Source organism: Neofelis nebulosa, chromosome 8 (genome assembly GCF_028018385.1).
Source record: "Neofelis nebulosa isolate mNeoNeb1 chromosome 8, mNeoNeb1.pri, whole genome shotgun sequence".
NCBI classification, from domain to species: Eukaryota; Metazoa; Chordata; class Mammalia; order Carnivora; family Felidae; genus Neofelis; species Neofelis nebulosa.
Genome location: NC_080789.1, coordinates 16545152 through 16565901, shown reverse-complemented (window position 1 = coordinate 16565901; position 20750 = coordinate 16545152).

Sequence of the window (20750 nt, the reverse complement as noted above, 5' to 3'; positions counted from 1 at the left end):
GGGTTAACTTCTTATTTTGAAATAATTTAATGTTTATAGAAGGGTTGTAAAGCTAGTAAGGAGATTTTCCTTATACTCCGTTTCCCCTAACATTAAGACTTACATAATCACGGTACTTTTTTTTCCCCTTAAAACCAAGACTAACATCGGTACAAAACTACTAACAAAGCAGCAAACTTTATTTGGATTTCACTAGTATTTGCAGTGTAGGTTTAACAAGCCCACAAGGTGATGACCACCAAAGTCTGAGGATCACTGATCTAAAGGGACAGTAAAAGGAGAGGAGGCCAGAGAAATTGGGGATAGTCTAGACCTTGTAGGATCTTACAGGCAATTGCAAGGCCTTTGGCTTTTCCGTTTTGAGTTCAAATGACACTCTCGCAATGTGGTCTAATCACCCTACTTTAAAATTGGAAAGGCTCTTTCCCACCCTATCCTCAACCCTTGCACTCAGATTCCCCTTTCCCTTGCTTTATTTCCTTAAAACCTTTGCTTCTTTCCTCTTATTTATTATGCTTACTTTTTTCTCTGTCTTCCCTATTAGGGCTGGAATCTTTTGTCTTATTCACTGACACATTCCCAGCACCTAGAACAGCTCCTGGCACCCAGTAAGGGCTCCGCAAACATTTGTTGAATGAAGAAATGACTTAGAAAGAAAAAATAAAACAGGGAAAGGGTGTAATATTCTGATATGCATTGGATGAATAGGTACTGAATAAAGAAAAGACCAGTAAAAGGTGGGGACAGAGAGGCAGAATGGGCAGGGCAGAAGTAGGATGACCAGTTAAGAGACTCCTCCAATGATCTGAGAGAAAGAAGATGATGGGTTGTGTGTCTTACTCATGCAGGTTGAGACATTAACTTTACAGCCATCTGAAAAATACACTGTTTAAGAAGAGTTCTGGGGAGTAACTTTTGAAGATAAATCAACTTCATATTTTAAGAATAAAAAATAAACTCATGATATTTGGTTATTTTAAAAGAATTTCCTGTGCACGTGCAAAATGCCCAGCTTTTATTCTCTATTAAGACATGCAAAGTCTATTATTACAGCCTTGATGTTTAACTTACCATCAAAGGGAGCAAGCCAAGAAGGCCAGATCTCAAGTTCAAGAATGTTAAACACTATTCACAATGTGCCCAGACTTAAAATGCTTTGTTTAATACTAAATAGGTTGGTTCACAAAGGACATACGTACTCTTTCTTCCAGAAATAGGGTGAGTTTATGGGGGTCATTGAGACAATATCCAAAGGTAATATGACACTCTAGAGGCAAAGAAACCACATGGGATATAAAGTCCAGAGCCTGACTTCCAAACTTAGTTCTGTCTTCTACTAGTTGTGGGACCTTGGACAAGTTACTCAACTGCCCTGGGACTGAATGTATTCACCTAATTGTCACTGATAATAGTGCCTGGCACTTTGCATGTGGATCAGGGTGGAGAACTTTACGATTTTCATTTTAGCAAGGGAGGCTGCTATTAAGTTGCCAAATGCCTGCATCTCTAATTGGGAAGATAACAAGTCATTTTCCAGGAAATCATTTTGTTCTTGGAAGACTCCTTCAAAGGCCCCTTTTGGTTATGTGGATGTAGGATGAGAAGAGCCCCTTTGCTCTAGAGGAAACACTCAAGAGGACACTTTCTTGGCTTAGAAAGAGCTACTCCTCCCCAGTCTCTTCCAATTTTGCATGAGGGCAAAGGGGACCACTGGGAGAGGACTGAAGGGCTGACTCCTTCCCTTTGTAGGCTACACCGCTAGAACCTCTCTGATGGGCGGAGGTGGACTTGACTGAGTTCAGCTGGCAGGAAAGGATCCTCCCAGGGGCCTGGGAAGGGGAAACAATACACATGTTTGTTATTATCACAGAGTAAACATCAAAAATCACTACCATTCAGACTGCTTAACAGTTTACAAGGCATTGTCACATGTATGAACATCATCTTCACAGTATCATGGTTTGGCCTGACTTCCCAGAACAAAGAGGCCATGTCCCCACTCCCAGTATACACCTAGGAAAAATTCCCCTGGGATTCCATCCAAGCAATGCTCTAGCAGATACCCAGCATCTGTGGATTAAGACACTTGAGTACCAGCCTCTCCACCCTACATCTTGCCATTAAATCCATTCTGAAACTCCTTCTATCCCCCTTTTCATCACCAACCACTCATTTTCTCTCCCCAGCTGTAATTCTTGAGGCCCATCAGTTCAACCCGTGTCTCACTTTTTCTCTAGCTTTTGGTGTCCTGGTCTACCTCCCGGCTTCTACTTTTATCTTTCCTCTTTAGCTCAATCATTGCATATTTTCATCCTTCTAGGTCCCTGTCTGCCAACTCAACCTGGCCCTCAACACCTTCTCTTGGTATATTGCCCCATAAGTAGCTCCCCACACTTCCAGGGATGGAATGTGGGCAGAAAACTCCATCTGACAGATGATGAACCTTCACAGATCCATACAACCAACCCGACTGTGTCATCCCAATGTCACCCCAACTCTCAGAACCCTTCCACACCTGAACCTTCACTCTTTGCCCCACACCAGTTCACCTTTCGTTAGCAGCAGTCTAGCCATGTAATGCATTTATCAAAACATGGGATATTTCATTCAGTAGAATAGGGTTTCATCACATTTCTATCCCCTGGGGTGACACCCTACCCCACCCCACAATCATGGCTGGAGTGGTTCTTTTTAAGGTGGTTGGGGAGCAGCTGTATTAAGGCCATTCATTCTAACCCAAGTCAGAACTGCTGGCCCAAGGAGACGTGGCTGCAAAAAGGCCAGTGAGTAGCCTGAGCAAAAGAAATGGCCTCAGGGGGCTGAAATCTGCCAAACAGCTGACCAGTGAAATCTAAATTGGCAACAAGGCCCAGTCCCCATTTCAAAGGGGAAATTAAAACCAGGCTTTCTGGGAGGGCAGGCCCTAATCAGAAGGGAGGTGATACCTGTAACCAAGGCAACGTGCAAACACCAACTTTTCCTTTCTCCTCTTCTCCTCCCCAGTGGCCAAATTCCAAGCAGGCCTCCTACACTCATATATCTCAGGGAGAGGTGTCAAGAGAGGATGAAGACATCTTATCATTCCCTGAGAAAATCCAAAAGGTTTAGGATGTTCCCACCAAAGAAAAGAAAATAAGATCAAGGAAAATCACTAGAGTTGCTTATGTTAGCAAAGAGACTTATATAATAAATATAGAAAACATTTAAGTCTTCCCAGACTGAGGTCATGAAGGCCCTCCTAGAAGAATTAGAAATGCAAAATGAAGTTATATAAAAATAGTCAAGAATATCGTACATTTATGTAGACTGCTGCAGCGTCCAGAGTCATTTTACATACATCACTATCTTGTGAGGTAGATCTCACTGCCTCCATTTTCAGGGGGAGACAATAAGGCCTAGGCATTTTAAATGACTTGTCCAAGGTCTGGCATATGGCCCAGAGCTTCCGACAGGGTCAGTCCTCAGTAAATACTTGTTACATGAATGAACAGAGCTCATGTCAGAATTGATCTTGGATTGAAAGTGTCTGAACCCAAGTTCAATTTTTTTGCTATCCTGCTCCATCCTTGCTGTACTGAATTCCAATAGGAGTTTTGTTCTTCTGTCCATCGATGCAATGAATCCTCAGCGAGGCCCTACTTTGTGCCAGGCCCTGTGTGAAGCACTCAATCCAGCAGTGAGGGAGGCTCAGGCCCTCACAGAGCCCACACCCAAGAGGTAGAGCTAAGGGCAGGAAGTAGACTGTGAGAAGAAAGAGGTAAACAGGATAATTTCAGATTGTGACAAAGGTTGTGAAGAAAACAAACAGGGTGATATGTTAGGGTGTAACTAATCAAAGGCGTGTGTGGGGCGGGGAGTATTTAAGGGGCCTCTGAAGAATTGCTATTGAGCATCACGACTCTACATATATGTACAGCAATGTCCTATTAACCTACTTTTCTGCTATCTTTGAGTTTCAATTTAAGCATACTTTCAGAGAGCTTAGATTACTGTTAAAATGCTAACCATTTGGGTGGAAATTTTTAATAAACATCGCCTACTTCACTGCTTTATTAAGCCCTCAAGTGAAGTCAAGAGGGCTATCAGCTCTGCACCCAGTGGTCACGCTGAATGACGATTTATTTCCTTCTATCTGGTCAACCTTCGTCTCTTAGTGAAGTAGCTCAGTAGAGCCAGCCTCAAATGTCTACCCAGTTCTGAGCTGTAGCCTAGAAGGAACTAAATGCTGATGCGTTAAAGTCAACAGTCTTTGGTAAAACTGTGTTTAATTACTTCTGAGAAGGGGACAGAGACAAACAGGAGAAGCAGCAGGAGTAGATCCTCTATTTCTCAAGCAAATTATGTAAGAGCACACAACTAGTTAATAACAGAACAAAGACGATAACACAGCATCCCAACCAAGTTCAGGGCTCCTTCTAATCTAGACCACAGGAATCTGTTTAGCCTCAGCACATGCATCCATAAAAAGAATTGTCCTAAATGATCTAAGCTTCTTTCTGGCTTTACAACTCTGTGTTGGAGGACTTTCACTTCCAGCCAAGATGGAGTAACAGGAACTGATTCACCCCCACTGTCAGAAAGAACCAAACTCACCGGACAAAAAAATGAAACAATGCTTTGCAAGACAACAGGCATTAGGCAACACAGACTAGATAGAAAACAAACAAGGTGAGCCGCTGATTCTCTTAACTTACTGTCTTAAAAGAGCTCCCAGGCCTTGGGGCAGGGAGGGGAAACCCAGGAAGTTCCCAGTGAATTTCCTGAGCTGAAGACACAGAGTTAAGAATCCAGAGAGACCAAGGGAGCCAGGACAGGGAAGAGTCCTGGAGAGGAAAGAGAACTCCAGAGATCCAAAGAGGGCTCTCCTTAAGTATTCAGCAGATACCTGAGCAGTGTAGGTGTGTGAGAAAACTATCTGAGGGTAGGGAAAGAACCACTCAAAAATACTAGAGGGAATAGCATAGAGGATTCACACAAAGCAGAGAAGAGTGTCTATTTCCATGAGTCAAACTGGGTAACTTGATGGATGGGGTGTTTAGAAGCTTGTTAGAATAGTTAGCTCTAGACTAAACGTCACCCTTGTCCCATCTAATAAGCTTTAAAGAAATATCTGAAAGGGCAAGACTATTTTCAAGTAACCTAATTGTGTCCCAAAAGAAAGCTTAAGAATATTCATAAGAATATAAAAATATTGAGCAAATAAGAAGTCGCAATGTCTGGCATTCAATCAAAGATTGTCAGGCATGTAGAGGCAGGAAAATTTGATGCCTACTGAGGAGAATGATCAATCAATTGATAAAAATCTAGAACTGACACTGATGCTAGAGTTGGCAAATAAATCCAAGTGACCTAATATGCATATAATTGAAGACCTGAAGGAAGCTAGGTGGGAGAAGTTAGTTAGGATGAAAAAAAATTTTGAAAAAATAATAGCTCAAATGCTTGGATTTGATGAAAATTTTAAATCCACATATCCAAGAAGATCAATGAATCTTAAATACAAGATATATGGAAAAGAATAGATCAAGATACATCATAATGAAATTGCTCAACACCCATGAAATATAGAAAATATGAATACCATAAAATATGAAATAAATGTGAATATGAAAAATGGCCAGAGGCACCATATGAAGAGTGGCCATGGAAAAAGGTACTTATATACAAAGGAACAAAGAAAAGATTTATCAGATTTACAGATTTATCTTCAGAAACAGTTAAGTGAGAAGTGGGAAGAAAATAGAGCAACATACTTAAAATTTTAAAAGGGCCAAAAGGGGCACCTGAGGGGCTCGGTCAGTTGAGTGTCTGACTCTTGATTTTGGCTCAGGTCATGATCTCAATAGTCATGAGATTGAGCCCTGTGTCTCTCTTCATGTCCCTTTCAGAAGAAGAAGAAGAAGAAGAAGAAGAAAGTAAAAGGGGAAAAAAGTATCAACCTAGAATCCTTTCCCCACCACAAATATCTTTCAGAAACAAAGATGAATATAATGGAATATTATTTGACAATAAAGAGGGATAAAGTACTGGATGTGTGAATCTTGAAATCTTGAAAATGTGCTAAGTGAAAGCCCATTACAAAAGACCATGTATCGTATGATGCATTTCTGTGAAATGTCTGGTAACAGGCGAGTATACAGAGGCAAAATGTAGATGAGTGGCTGCCAAGAGCTGGGAGGGTCATGGGGAGGGTGGAATTGAGAGTGGCTGCTAATGGGGACAGGCTATTTTTCAGGGTGATGAAAATGTGCTCTAAAATTAGGTTATGGTGACAGCTATGGCATCACTCTGTGAATACAGTAACCATCCTTGCATTGTATGCTCTAAATAAATGAAGTGTGTGGTATGTGAATAATACGTCAAAAAGATGGTTTTTTAAAGGCAAAATAGGGGCACCTGGGTGGCTTAGTTGGCTAGGTCTCCGACTCTTGGTTTCAGCTCAGGTCATGATCTTACAGTGCATAGGTTCAAGCCCTGCTGTCAGCCCAGAGCCTGCTTGGGATTCTCTCTCTCCCTCTCTCTCTACCCCTCCCCTGCTTGCGCAGTTTCTATCTCTCTCAAAATAAATAAATAAACATTTTTTAAAAGGCAAAATAAAAACTTCTGAAGATATATAAAAGAGGAAAGAATTCATCACCAACAGAATTGCACTCCAACAAATGTTAAAGGAAGACCTTTCTCAGACGAAAGGAAAATGGTACCAGGGGGAAATAAAAATATTCACCCAGGCATGAACTATATTGTGAACAGTTTCTCACCAATAATCTTCTGTGATTACTTACCACAGCACTGTTTCCATCCTAAGGATCCACCATCATTACTTAAAACCTGATGAGATGAGAGGGGCTGGGATCCAACACACATTGGATCCATTGCTCCATAGGAGCCATTGGTCCTACATAGAAGAAAGACACTTCTGGCCCAGTAACAGGAAGAAAGGATACGTGCGGATACCAGTATGTTACAAAGGAAATTTTTTCTTCCTTTTTTTTTCCTGGGATCATCACGTAACAGGAAGCATGAGATGACAAAAACAAACAAATAGAAGTAGTTATACTTTCCTTTCTAGAGTCAAGTTGAAAAACAACACAGTAACAGCTTGCAGGGATTTTTGTGGCTAAATCTAACCTGGAGACTTAGAATCATGAGTAAATGAGAAAGACAAACGTCCTGCTCAAGACTGCAGATGGAATTGGATTTGATGTAAGCAGTTATCTAGAAGAGTTCAAGCAGGTGAAACATCTCATTGTATCTAGGCGTTCCCATATCTGTAAGTGGAGGAGCCTGGCGGGCCTCACCTTAAGCAAGTGATCAAGGTGAGCATCACCAGTCATAAGGCCAGCAACGTCACAAACTCACTGAGAAAGGCACATTACTTCCGTGGTATTCTCAACGAAATGAATCACTTTAACCTAATTATGTGAAAACGTCAGAGAATCAAATTGAGAGACAGTCTTTCGAAAATTGTTATCTATGTTAATTTTATTTTTTTACTTGAGAGAGAGAGAGAGAGAGAGAGAGAGCAACGTAGAGGGGCAGAGGGAGAGAGAGAAAATCTTCAGCAGGCTCCACACTTAGCACAGAGCCCAATGCATCTCACAACCCCGGGATCATGACCTGAGCCAATTCAAGAGTTGTATGCTCAACTGACTGAGCCTCCCGGGCGCCCCAAATTGAGAGATAGTCTTAAAAAAATAACTGATAAGTACTCTTCAAAATTGTCAAGGTCGTGAAAGACAAGGAAAAACAGAATCTGCCACAGACCAGAGGAGATTAAGGAGACATGACAACTAAATGTAGTATGGGATCCTGGATTTAATGCGAAAAGAGAATCCTGGGAAAACTGGTCAAATTTATGCTAGATCTATATTTTAAGTTAATAGTTTTGTTTCAATGCTAATTTCTTGGTTGTGAGCATTGTACTATGGAAGCAAGATGTTTATATTAGGGAGAGTTGAATGAAGGATATACTGGAACTCTGTGCAGTTTTGTATAAATAAATTTTTCTATAAAAAATTTTGTATAAAATTTTTGTATAAATAAATATGTATAAATTTTGCAGTTTTGTATAAATAAAAAATGATGGCCCACTTAAAAAAAGTATTTTAAAAACTGTATTATTTATCAGCTAATCCAGATGGTCAGCAAGCTCACTCATCTGGAACAGATCTGGAGTCCTATGATGAACTAAATAAGGCTCTGAGCACAAGAAAATTAGCCATCACCAAAACCATGCAGTGATAATACAACCTTCCAGGTTGTTGTGGGACCTAAACTAGATCACGGATGTAACATGCTTAAGATGTTCAAAGTAGGCTCTCAATAAATAGCAGATCATCTTCCGTAAGGCAGGCAGCCCTTGCCCAAAAGTTACCAAGGTCACAGTGCATCAGAAGTAAAAACCTAGGCTTTGCATTTCTTCTCCCTGATTCATTTTTTTTCCACAAATATTTCGTGAGCACTTACTAACAATTTCAGTCCACTCTACCACCTTTATGTGAGTTTTTCAAGAAGTTTTAATCCTAGATCCTTTTCTACACCAAGACTCAGTAAATTTTTCTGTAAAGGGCCAGAGAGTAAATATTTTAGTCTTTGTAAGCCATATGGTCTCTGTCTTAACTGCTGTAGGAGCACAAAAACTACCATAGAAAAGACTTGAGTAGATATGATTGTGTTCCAATAAAACTTTATTTGTTAAAAAAAAAAAAAAAGAGTCCATGGAACAAGTTGGCCTATGGATTATACTTTGCCAACCTCTGTCTTAAAAATTCAAGAAATACGTGAATATTTCCACCAGCCTAATACTGAAGAAAAAAAGCTCATCCAAGATTCCAAAATGAACTCCCCCAAAATAAAATAAAACTAGAAAACAATTTAGTTCGCAAACTAGGTCATATATAATGGACATATGATTCAGAATTTCACATTTTCAGTTGAACATTTGCTTTGGAAGGTTTTTTTTTTTAATTTTTTTCATGCGAAGATATTCAGGATGACTCAAGCTTTTAAACTGTCAAGCAAAGGCATGCATGCAACCAGAAGTTAGCCTCCAGAGGCCTCCCTGACCCTTGACCCTTTTTTGGATTGCAGTCGGCATATGCGACTGGTCTTTGTTCTTAGACATTATGCTTGAAATGCAGTTCAGTAAAGCCACAATTACAGATTCCAAATGAGCATTATCATCATTGCTTTTGAAAGGGGTTGTTTTACAGACTGTGGAGTGGCCCTGGAAAAGAAGAGAGAAGGCAGCAAATAGCCATCTGGCATCCAAGTTGCCTTTGCAGTGGGGAGGAGAGCCATTTCCAAAATCTGCCTGGATGACACAAGTTAGCCTGAGTTATCTGTCCAGAAAGAGTCCGAAATGTCCCTGCCTCTGGAAACAACGGGACCACCTCCCTACTGTTCACGCCACGATGCTCATGGTGGAAGCTCGACCCTGTTACCCCCGCTTCAGGTAGTCACCAGTCCTCTGGACCTCAGCTTCCTCCAAGCAAGTAATTGACCATGATATTAAATTTTTACTTCACTTTGGATGCTATATACTTAATAGAAGAATCAGCTTTCACTGCCACATGGAAATGTAATACAATTTTCTTAAGTATCTACTCCCAGGGTATATTCTAAATATTAAGGTCCCATCCCACTTGCATATTTATGACTAAAACCTTCCCATATTGAGGGGAACTTTATTTGGAGGTACAACATTAAGTAGACATCCATTTCAGAGTATTCAAAAACAAAAAATTCCAACCCTTCCAGTGCATATCAAGACACCTGGACATCACACATGATGACTGTAGACCAGGGTTTCCCAATATAAGCTTGGCTGCATTTCACAAAAAGCCAACTCTTGGTAGCTTAAACAAAGAGACTATTATTTTTATTTCACATGACAAGAATTCCAAGGTGGCAGGCAACACAAGAAAATAAGTCTTAATTTAGTGACATCACTGTAAACCCAGGATCCTTCTTTCTTTCTTCTCAGAAGGACTTAGTCTTTTGGCTTCTCACCTCAAGGTGACTATTTGGCTGCTATAGCTCCAGACATCACATCCATATTCCAAGTGGGAAGAATAAGGAGGCTAAGGAAAATTTCCAGAAATGGCTTTCTCCTTTTATCAGTGAATGAAAAACTATTCTAGAGGCTTCCCAACACTCCTGACACCCCACACAGATTTCTCTTTGTGTTCTACTGGACATTTATGAGTCACACAGCTATCTCTAGAAGTAGAAAAGCCAGGACAGTGAATGAGTTGGCTCTCCAACCACTATAATAGAGGGTAGCAAGGAAGAAGGGGGTGGATGGGTGTCAGATTAGCCAACCCTATTTGTTTATCACGACACGTTATATGTATACATATTTTTGTGTTTCTATTTTTGGTGTTTTCCTACTTGTCAATAATAAAAGCATTTCTTTTATTATTAAAAAAGTAACTTTAAAAAATTGTTTTAAGTTTATTTATTTTTGACAGAAACAGAGTGCGAGTATGAGCTGGGGAGGGGCAGAGAGAGAGAGAGGGAGACACAGAATCCGAAGCAGGCTCCAGGCTCCAAGCTGTCAGCACAGAGCCCAACTCGGGGCTCGAACTCACGAACTGCAAGATCATGACCTGGGCCGAAGTTGGATGCCCAACCGACTGAGCCACCCAGGCGCCCCTAAAAAAGTAACTCTTTAAAGTGTATTGATATGATAACTTGATTGTTATTGGAGTCGTTGCTTCTAACCCAATAAAAACGTTGGTGCTTAAATAAATGTAATTAGTTTCTAATTGCCTTTCCAATATACCCTCTATAGCAGGAGTTGACAAACAATGATATGAGCCAAATCTGTTGTAAATAAAGTTGTACTGGAACACAGTTTATTCGTGCATTATTTATGACAACTTTTGGACCTCTACAACAGAATCGAGGAGTTATAGTAAAGACTATGTGACCTACACACCTCAAATACTGTCTGGCCCTCTACAGAAGAAGTCTGCCAACCCTTGATTGATAGGATATGCCGTAGGAGATACTAGCTCATCCTGTAGAATTTCAGACTCCTCTTCAGAGTCTTCAGGACTGAATGGATTTTTTTGTTAATGAAAACAATATTCCTCTATGGTCTTGCTGATACCAGCATTGCAGGCTACGGAGGCTGATCTGGTCCCCATATGAACACTGGGCCACAGGTTTGTCTTTGTTTTAAATGCACTCTTTCTGGGGCGCCTGGGTGGCTCAGTCGGTTAAGCGGCCGACTTCGGCTCAGGTCATGATCTCACACTCCGTGAGTTCGAGCCCCGCGTTGGGCTCTATGCTAACAGCTCAGAGCCTGGAGCCTGTTTCAGATTCTGTGTCTCCCTCTCTCTGACCCTCCCCCGTTCATGCTCTGTCTCTCTGTCTCAAAAATAAATAAACGTTAAAAAAAAAAATTTAAAAATAAAAAAAAAATAAATAAATGCATTCTTTCTAGTTTCCCATGAAAAATATGATATTATAGGGGCACCTGGGTGGCTCAGTCAGTTAAGCGTCTGACTTCAGCTCAGGTCATGATCTTACGGTTCATGAGTTCGAGCCCCGTGTCAGGCTCTGTGCTGACAGCTCGGAGTCTGGAGCCTGCTTCAGATTCTGTGTCTCCGGAGCTCTCTCTCTACCTCTCCCCTACTGATGCTCTGTCTCTGTCTCTTAAAAATAAATAAATAAACAAACAAACAAAACAAACATTAAAAAAAGATATTATATAAAAGTCACCTGCTTGGAGAGGAAAACCATTTAACAAATTTCTAGTTCTTTTGTATTTGATTTTTTTAAATACCAAACAATGAACTCACTGGCCCAGAGATCATCACCATAGCTGAACCAATAATAAAGCCATCTTGCTTTCTATACTTTGCAAACAAGATCATTTTGAGAAAAAATAAATCTCTTCTAAGTCAGGGGAAATAGAACATGTCCAGGGAAGCTACACAAAGCTCACTGGAAGCTGATTCCATCTCCCTCCCTCTCCTCGGAGAGCAGGATGCATCCATTCCCCCTTGCAGGGCCATAATTCATCCCGACAGCCTCTGGGGCTGAGTTAATGGCCACCCTTCCCTAATGGAACAGTTAATCTCTCCAATATAACTGTGGCTGATCTCAAGTTCTGGCTTTGGACAAAAATCCAACAAACTTGGATATGAATCTTCAAATGCTAAGTTGCCTTTGCCAACCACACAAGGTAAAAGCCCAGGAAAGGGCTTCTCCAGTGCCTCTGCCTGCCCTAGTTTCTGAGCTGCTGACCACACGGCAGGCTTTGCAATGGGTCAGCAGTTGTGGCCGGCTTGGCCTGCCGTCTGCTAATTACATAAGCTATACTTACCTAGGAAGGATGGGTGGTTTCTTATGAATCTGGCTACTATGATTACAAATTTAATTCCTAAAAGTAACCCAAAATGCGGGTTCCTCTCTTTTTTTTTTTTTACCCTAGCCCCTCTCCTCCACCCAAAACAATGCAAATGCGTGCAGAACAACAGCAACAAAAACGGATTAAAGAGGAGAGCAAATCCATTTTTTTTCTTTTATTCTCTACTTTGGGCTTAACAGACCTTAGCTCCTGTCATGTCAGCTGCCCAGCAGCCCAGGTGAGGCCATGCCTTATCTGGCTGATGAAGAAGCTGAGAGGTCAAGTGCCTTCTGCAATATTCCGGAGAGAAGCGGCTGAGCCAGGCTTGAGTCTGTCCCACTCGAAGGGCCACCCTGGAACCATTAGATGACAAACACAAGGAGAAAGAGAAAGTCTACTCAAGGATGGAGGAGCAGAAAGATGGAAAGAATCTTGTTGGGAAATTGAACAGTGAAGATTTGCCCACCTTCATGCTTCTTGTTAGACAAGGAAAACAGTGCCTGAGTGTGAAACCATGTTTTGTTAGATGTTCTACTGTGGTGGCTGAGCACATCCCTAACTGATGTACTATGTCTGTGCAGGAGCAAATAGTTCCCTCCACTCACACTGCCCTGCACCTCACCCCTTCCATAAGAGCCCTGGCAAGTTTCAAGACAATTCCACACATCCTTAAGATGCAGCTTAAAGGTCACCTCGTGCCTCAACTTTCCTCGCAGCTTCTCACTCAGGTAGCGTCCTCTGTCTTGTGCTCCTGCAGAACCTGGTATTTTGTCTGCTGAACTGCTCTTTTCGCATTGAATTGCAAGGACTAATTTCTGTGTCTGCTTTCCTGCAGACTATAAACTCGCTGAGGACACGGACCACCCTCTATCCCTAATGTCAGACACTGTGGTAGGTGCTCAATAAATGTGGAAGGAAAGAAGGAAGGAAAAGAGGGAGGGAAAGAGACAGGCAGGGAAGGAGGGAAATAAGAAGGAAGGAGTGAAGGGAGAGAGAGAAGAAAATAAAAACCCTTTGAAATGGATGTGGCCAATATTACATAATCTGATGAATAAAAGTAGAGGTCCTGGGGGCACCTGGGTGGTTCAGTCAGTTGAGCGTCTGGCTCTTGATTTGAGCTCAGGTCATGATCCCAGGGTTGTGGGACCAAGCCCCATGTTGGAATCCGTGCTGAGTGTGCTTGAGATTCTCTTTCTCTCTCCCTCTGCCCTTCTCCCCAGCTTGTGTTCTCTCTCTCTCCAAAAAAAAAAAAAAAAAAAAAGAGTAGAGACCCTGGAATCTGACTTCCCAAGTTTAGATATCAGCTATGATTTTGACAAGTTATTCAATCTAAGTGACCATATAATTTAGTCTCCACACTTGTGAGCATGGAAGGTGATAGAAGTTTAAGCCCAATGAGAAGCTGGGATGACACATGTAAGTGGGGACAGTCTCAGGCAGTCCAGGACAAGTGGTCTCCTATTTAAGCCCCTTGGACCTTGATTTCCTCATCTATAAAATGATGACAATTGTGCCTGTTTTATAGGATTGTCTTAAGGATTGAGTTAAATACTGAAGGTAAAACTTTCAGAGCAATGTTTGGGTCTTAGTAGGTACTGCATAAATGTCAGCTACCCTATCATCGAAGATGTGAAAGCTGAGGATCGGAAAGGTTAAGTGACTTTCCCAAGGGCACTCAGCTCGCAAGTGACAAGTCAGCATATCACCCCAAGTCACCAGATTCTAAACCTAGTAATTTGCCCATGACCCCTTGGCCACTTCTAGACCAATCCAGGCACTGTCTGTCTGTTTAGCCCATGCCCACACCAACTAAGGCCAAGGATGGGGGACTGTCCATGCTCTGGCTGCAGAGGGAGGCTGCCTTTCCCATTCAGCAGCTCCAGTAGAGGTCCTGGGCCTCTTCTGGAGGCCTCTTCTTTTATCCCAGGCCAGACGTTCTTTGTCCCCCAAGAGATCAACACAAGAAGAAGAATTAGTCCTCAAATTCCCTGCCAGCCCAGGTTGCTGTCTTGAATCCTCCTCTGCTTCTGACCCCTTCCACCCTCATGCCCCCCCTCACATCACTGCTGAGGCTTTTGGCTTGTACGGGCTTTGCTGCTGCAAGTTGCTGGTAAGACACAACCTAAGAAGCTTCTAGGCATCCAACACCATTATACAGGTCTGATGCTATGTGCCTGGACCCTTCACTGCACAAACCTGTTGGCTCTCGTGTAATCCAAGCTTACTTATCCCCTCCCTCTCCTGGATCACAAACCCTGCAAGAAACAGGAGTATCATGAGTGTCAATAAATGCATAGTGATGACTGGAGGGTGTTTGTCCCCTGGTCAAGAGCCCCGGAATGCATGGCTATGATGGCCTGAAGCCGGAGCAGATCAGAAATAGTTTAAGAGGATTTGGGACCCAGGTCTGGCCACCTGCAAAGCTCTGTACCTCAATCCTGCCTTCCCAATCAGCCCTGATTTATCCAATTCTCTTGTTCTCAACAGCTTCACGATCATTTATAAGGCTATTCATTATTTGGATCAAGGAGCAACTTAATTTAACCCTCAACACCTGGAGCGGACACTTTCAGCTATGCCCAGATCCATTCACTTCTGTTTCATACTGGTTTTTAATCCCCAGCTTCGTATGCTTTACCTCTAATTGCTTTTATTTACAACTTTCTTGAGAGAAATATTCCTGAGCCAGTGAGCCAAATTGCCTATATGTGCAGAAAGCCAGAAACCCTCAAGGCAGCCTAGAGCCAATGGTGACTGGTTGGAGCAGGAAAGCCCAGCTCCCTGGCCTTGAGGTGGGAGGAACTCTCAAGATGTCAGTTACACTCCAGAGCTCCCCGCAGGAGCAAGCTGAGCCTGGAACTCTGCCTGAAATTGCACCCTTGATCAACTTCTTTCTCTTCTCTGACCTGCTTTCCTTGCCCCTTTTCTAGTTTTTCCTGGGGGATGGAGAATCTGAGCTTAAAAATACTCCAAGCAAAATACTGGCCGTGTGATATTGGATAGATTCATGTAAGGTGACTCTTCAACAGTGGTTCTCAAACTGGATGCATCCAGGATTTATTTGGCAACATCTGCAGACATTTTTTGGTTGTCACCACTGGGGTATGGGCAAAGGCCAGAGGTGCAGTGAAACATCCTGCAATGCACAGGACAGTCCCCGACAGCAGAAAATTCTCTGGCCCCAAATATCAATAGTGCTGACGCTGAGAAAGTCTGCTTTATAATGGTTCCAAACCCACAAGGCTGATGTAGAAACAAATGAACAACTTGCTCCCACTAAGTGTGAATCCCTCCCCACCCCACCCCACCCCCAACCCCCGCCTTTTCCTTTCCTCCTTCTGTAGCACAGAATCCTAACATATTTCCTCAGATCTGGGATTTTACTGGGAAGCATGAGGCCTGGCCTAACTCTCTACCTCCCTCACTCCCACCTCACCCCAAGGGAATTGGCCTAAATTCACAAAACAACTTTTCTCACTTCAAAGGAGATATTCTGTTCTCTTTGCAGTGACAGAGATTAAATAGGTGCTTATCATTCTAGCATAGTTGGGAGGCTACGGCCTTTTTTCTTGCTCTGAGGAAATGGAAGCCACGAGAAGATCGTATAGCAGGCATAATGGCAACCAGATTTCATCCTGTGTTTTACTGTAAAAACCAAGCTGCAGGCGCTCGCCTACATGAAAACACCCGTGGGACTGAGAGCCTCTGGGACCAATTCCGTTTTACCCCTTCCTAAAGCGATGACATTCTTAGCAAATTTCACTTCCTGTTGCATAATTAATTAGAATTTTCCCAGACTAGGAAATAATGGGCATGGAAGGAGCCGTTCTTGATTAGAGTCCCTGTTGCGTCTACTTGCTGCTAACACGGTCGCCATTAGCCACAAATCTGTTTAAATCTGTTTAAATCTGTTAGTTCAAATGTTTAAAAAATTAAAAATTCAGTCCCTTCATCACACTAGCCACATGTCAAGTGCTCAATAGCCCCTGTGGCTAGTGACTACCATACCAGACAACATAACTATAGAATATTCCAGAATATCACAGAGCACAGGGCAGCACTGCACAAAGGATGTTGGGCAACAAACACTATTTGCTTGAGTCCTTGTTTCTTCAATGGCAAAATGGGGGACCGTATTTCTTGTCCCTTTTCCAGAACTATTGAGAAGGTAAACCAGTGGCATTGGCATGCTCTCTAAAACATAAAACACTTTGCAAAGGTGAGGACTATGATAAGAGCCCACTCATTTCCTTTACCAAAGATGGTCAGCCTTGCTTTATTGCCAAGAAACCAGAAGTCTTCTGTCCAGACCTTTTTTTTCTACAGTTGATAAGTCACAGCCCGGGTGAATAACTTTAAGGTGAGGGAGCTTTGTGGGTATATTGCCCCCTCATTCATAACTAGAGTCTCTGCTGTGTATAAAGCAAATCCACTGGTCCATTCAAAGATTTTTTGCAGGTCACAGACTTTCCCTTTGCCTACTTAGGAAGTTTTCACTATTGTTTTTTTTTGTTTTGTTTTGCTTTTTTTGTTTTTGTTTTTGTTTTTTTCCCCTTCCAAAAACTCAGCCCAGCTCCTCCATCCGTAATGGGGCATTCAAGCAAACTCAGTCTCTGGGCATGAGGGAGTCTTTGAATCTTTCTTACTTGGGATCGACAAAGCCTTCCAAATCAAATAGGAGGAATAATTCCGTTAAGCCCCGAGTAGTCTTTGGTGTTTGCTGTGCCGTCAGCTTGGACACACTCCACCAAAAGAGCAATTCTCTGTTTCTACTTAGGCTTGCCCTGATCTGTTATAAGTTGTAACTCGATGAAAACATTATAAGGCAATAAGAGTGTGCATGTCAAGTAATTGGCTAAATTGTGTCTGAGAGAGCCCAGAGCATGCCAACGGGGCAGCTCAGGCAATCTGGAAGGTGCCATGGGAGTCTGGAAGGTCGGGCTACTCCCAGGCCTACCAGAGGTCCTTGTGTTTTTCTAATGGTAATAATAAGCTTTGGCATTGGACTGGCATTCTTCATGCTCTTCAGGGTGAACACGCTTTTTCAACATCCACCATCAATTACTCCTTATGCACGGAAACAGCCCAGATCTGAAAAGTGGAGTCCTAGGACCAGGCAGCCTGAGGGGAACACTTAGGTGTTGCTTTGACATTCTCTGAGTATCAGGACTATTCCTGTGAACAAAGCAGACAAAAATCCTGCCCCCGTGGAGGCTGTATTCTAATGGGGAGAGGAAGATGGGGAGGGAAAAATGCAATAATGAATGAACAAATAAAAGTATGAAATGAGAAATATATGAAGGGAAAGGGATGCTAAAGATAAAAGAAGGAGTTGAAATTTCACAAAGAAAAGGCCTCACAACGTGGCCTTTCAGCAGAAACCTGAAGGAAATGAGGATGTAAGCCCGAAGGATATCAGTAGGTAGTGATCCTCAGGCAGAGGAAGCTGGAAAGTGCAAAGGCCCTGGGGCGGAGGAGTGCCTGGCCCCTTTGAGAAAGAGTAGCAGATTAGAGTAGCTAAAGTATTGTGCCTGGCAGACGAGGATAGTTGGAGAAGAGGCCACAGAGGTGGCATGGGGCCAGATAATATATTATCCTTCTGTATTCTACCCTGGAAGACATGAGAACTTTACGGAGAGTTTTGGGCAGAAAAGTGAAACAATCTGACGGAAGTTACTGAAGAATCTTTCTGGACACTGCCGAGAATAAACCGGGTTGGGGGAGGCAATGCAAGGATGAAAGCATTTCCTGATCCACCTACCTCACAGAGTTTTCTCTGACCCTTATTGTAGGTCAGCGGTTCACCACCCTTATCGCTAGGACCTGCAAACATTCACACCTTATCAGTGCTCTCCTCGCCAGGGCGATCTCATCGAATTCATTCTTCACATCCAATTCCACTCATAGCCTGACAAAATCAGAGCTCATCGTTGTTGGAAGGAACCTGGACAATTACTCGGCTTAACTGTTCATTTTTCAAAATTATGAAATGGATCATACATACAGCACAGCTTAAAGTACTCTTGCATGACTATTCAGTTAATGACAAGAACCTTACTAGTCCCCTAGATACCTACTGTGTCTCTTCCCAGTCACATGCCTCTCCCTTCACCCTTCACCCCCAGACAGAAGTAACTACCATCCCACCTTCTGTGTTAATCATTCCCCAGCTTTTATTTGTGGATCTCCACTTACCATGAAGATCCAAATAATGGGTTTCAATTTGGAAAATGGGATAGCAGCACAAACCTACTTGTGTCCCTGCTAGATAGGGATCTACAGGAGAAAACAGGCTGAGCTGAGTGAATCTCTAAGCCATGGTCTAGCTTCAGCTCCCCTGACTTCTGGGGAAGTCACTGGGTAAGGTCACAAGCAAGTCCTCAAAAACACAGATCTCACTTCAGAAACCCTGGAGCTTGTCTGGCAAGGTGGTAGTGTGGGTCAAGAACCAGAGGTAGGTACAGAAGGAACATAGTGGGGGTGAGTGGGCTACTCTGAATTTACATGAGCTGAGTCCAGCTCTCAAGGTCAGGTCAGATCAGAATATTCCTTAAATAAGTGAATGTTCTCAGCTTATCTAAGCAGCAGGGTATGAAGCAGAGAGCAAGAACTTCATCAGCATACGGTCAGGAGAAGCAAGGTATAGTTCAGAGTCCAGACAAGACTTTCCAAGGTATTCTACACTCAGGTTACTGAGAACTTGGTATTGACAACACTCATTGGCTCTGTCTCTGCTCAGATCTGGTGGGTTGCCCATCACGTGTGGACACAGTTGCTATCCTGGGATATCTCTTCACCATCCTCTTGGGAATTCTCCCCATCTCTCTCCTCTTTGGGCCCTGCTCCATGCTTATTTCCATGTCTCTCTTGTTCTTAATTTATTCTTTCATTTTGTTGAAGTATATCCTCCAGTGGATTTTTGAGAGCATTTTGAGATCCTAAATATTAGAAAATATCACTATTCTACCCTCAGTTATAATTAATTATTTGGCTACATATATAAATGTTAGTTGGATATTATTTGCTTTTAGAATTTTTGGAAATGCTGCTGTTGAAAAAGCTGAAGCTGTTCTGATACCTGAGCCTTTGTAGGTAATCCATTTTGTTTTTTCTTTCCAGAAACCCACAGAATCCTTTTTTTGTCTCCAATACTCAGAGACTTCATGATAAGCCTTTATACAGAGCATTTTTCCCCCAGGCACCAGGTGACAACTCTTCTGATCAGTCAACCCCCACATCCTTTAGTGTTGGGACATTTTCTTAAATCATTTCATGGATTGTTTCCAGCCTTCCCTGTGGCTTCCTCAGATCTCTTTTTCTGGACTTTCTTTTGGACCTCTTGTATTGTCACAATTTCATTTCTATTTTTATTTCTTTGTCCTTTTGCTCAACTTTTTGTGATATTTCTTCAAATTTATCTTCCAGTTCTTCTGTGGAGATTTTTATTTCTGTCCTCATGTCTTTAATTACCCAAAACTGGTTTTCTTCTCTTTCTTTACTTTAGAGCATCTTTTTCTCACGTCACTCGTGGACTATCTTATCTCTCTTAAGAACATTAATGAAAGACGGTTTGACATTCCCTCATGTCCATGTTCCCTCTGTGTTGTATTTCCTTTGCTTACTCATGATGGTCCCTGTATTTCATGTTAGTGCCTCTCTTCATGTCTGGTAATCCTGCTTCCTTGTCATGAATGGCAGTGAGGAGCCAAAGAACTGATGGGCAGCTCTCAGCTGAGCAGTGGGGCTGGTCACCATTGACTTTACCAGACTGTGTGTTAGGAAACCCCCCTTCTCAGTACCTTTTAGTCTTTCTTCTTGACTGGTGGTTAGAGACCCCAGAGAGCACTCTACTCATCTGTGGCCTGAAGGGGAAATCTCTGGACAGCATTCTGTGGTCAAGGTGGGGGTAGATGGAGGGACATCTCAGCATATAATATGTGTTGTGTGGAGGGTCATTTAAATCCCTTATCTTTCATGTGGTGTCTACAACTTTATGCCTGCTCTCCCCAATCCCAGTGACCTCTAGTTTTGTCCCTCCATTAAATAAGCTTTCAGACTTGCAAGCTGTATAACCATTTAAGGTAACTAATACTAACTGTAGTCATGAATTCCCGAATCGTAAGGCCTCACAAAATAAATTTACTTCTTACACTTGCAAATGTCCACGGTCCTCCTTGGCAGACAATCCCATACAGTCATTCATTGACCCCATTTCCTTCCATCCTGTGGCTGCACCAGGTCCCAGAGTTTGCTCTATGTAGCTCCTGTATACAGAAAGAAAGACAAGATTATTCATATAAGGTTGTGATGGACCAAGACCGAAAGTGGTACATATCATTGTGCCCAAAGTGCATTGTGGACTCAGTCACATGGCCATGCCTAACTACAA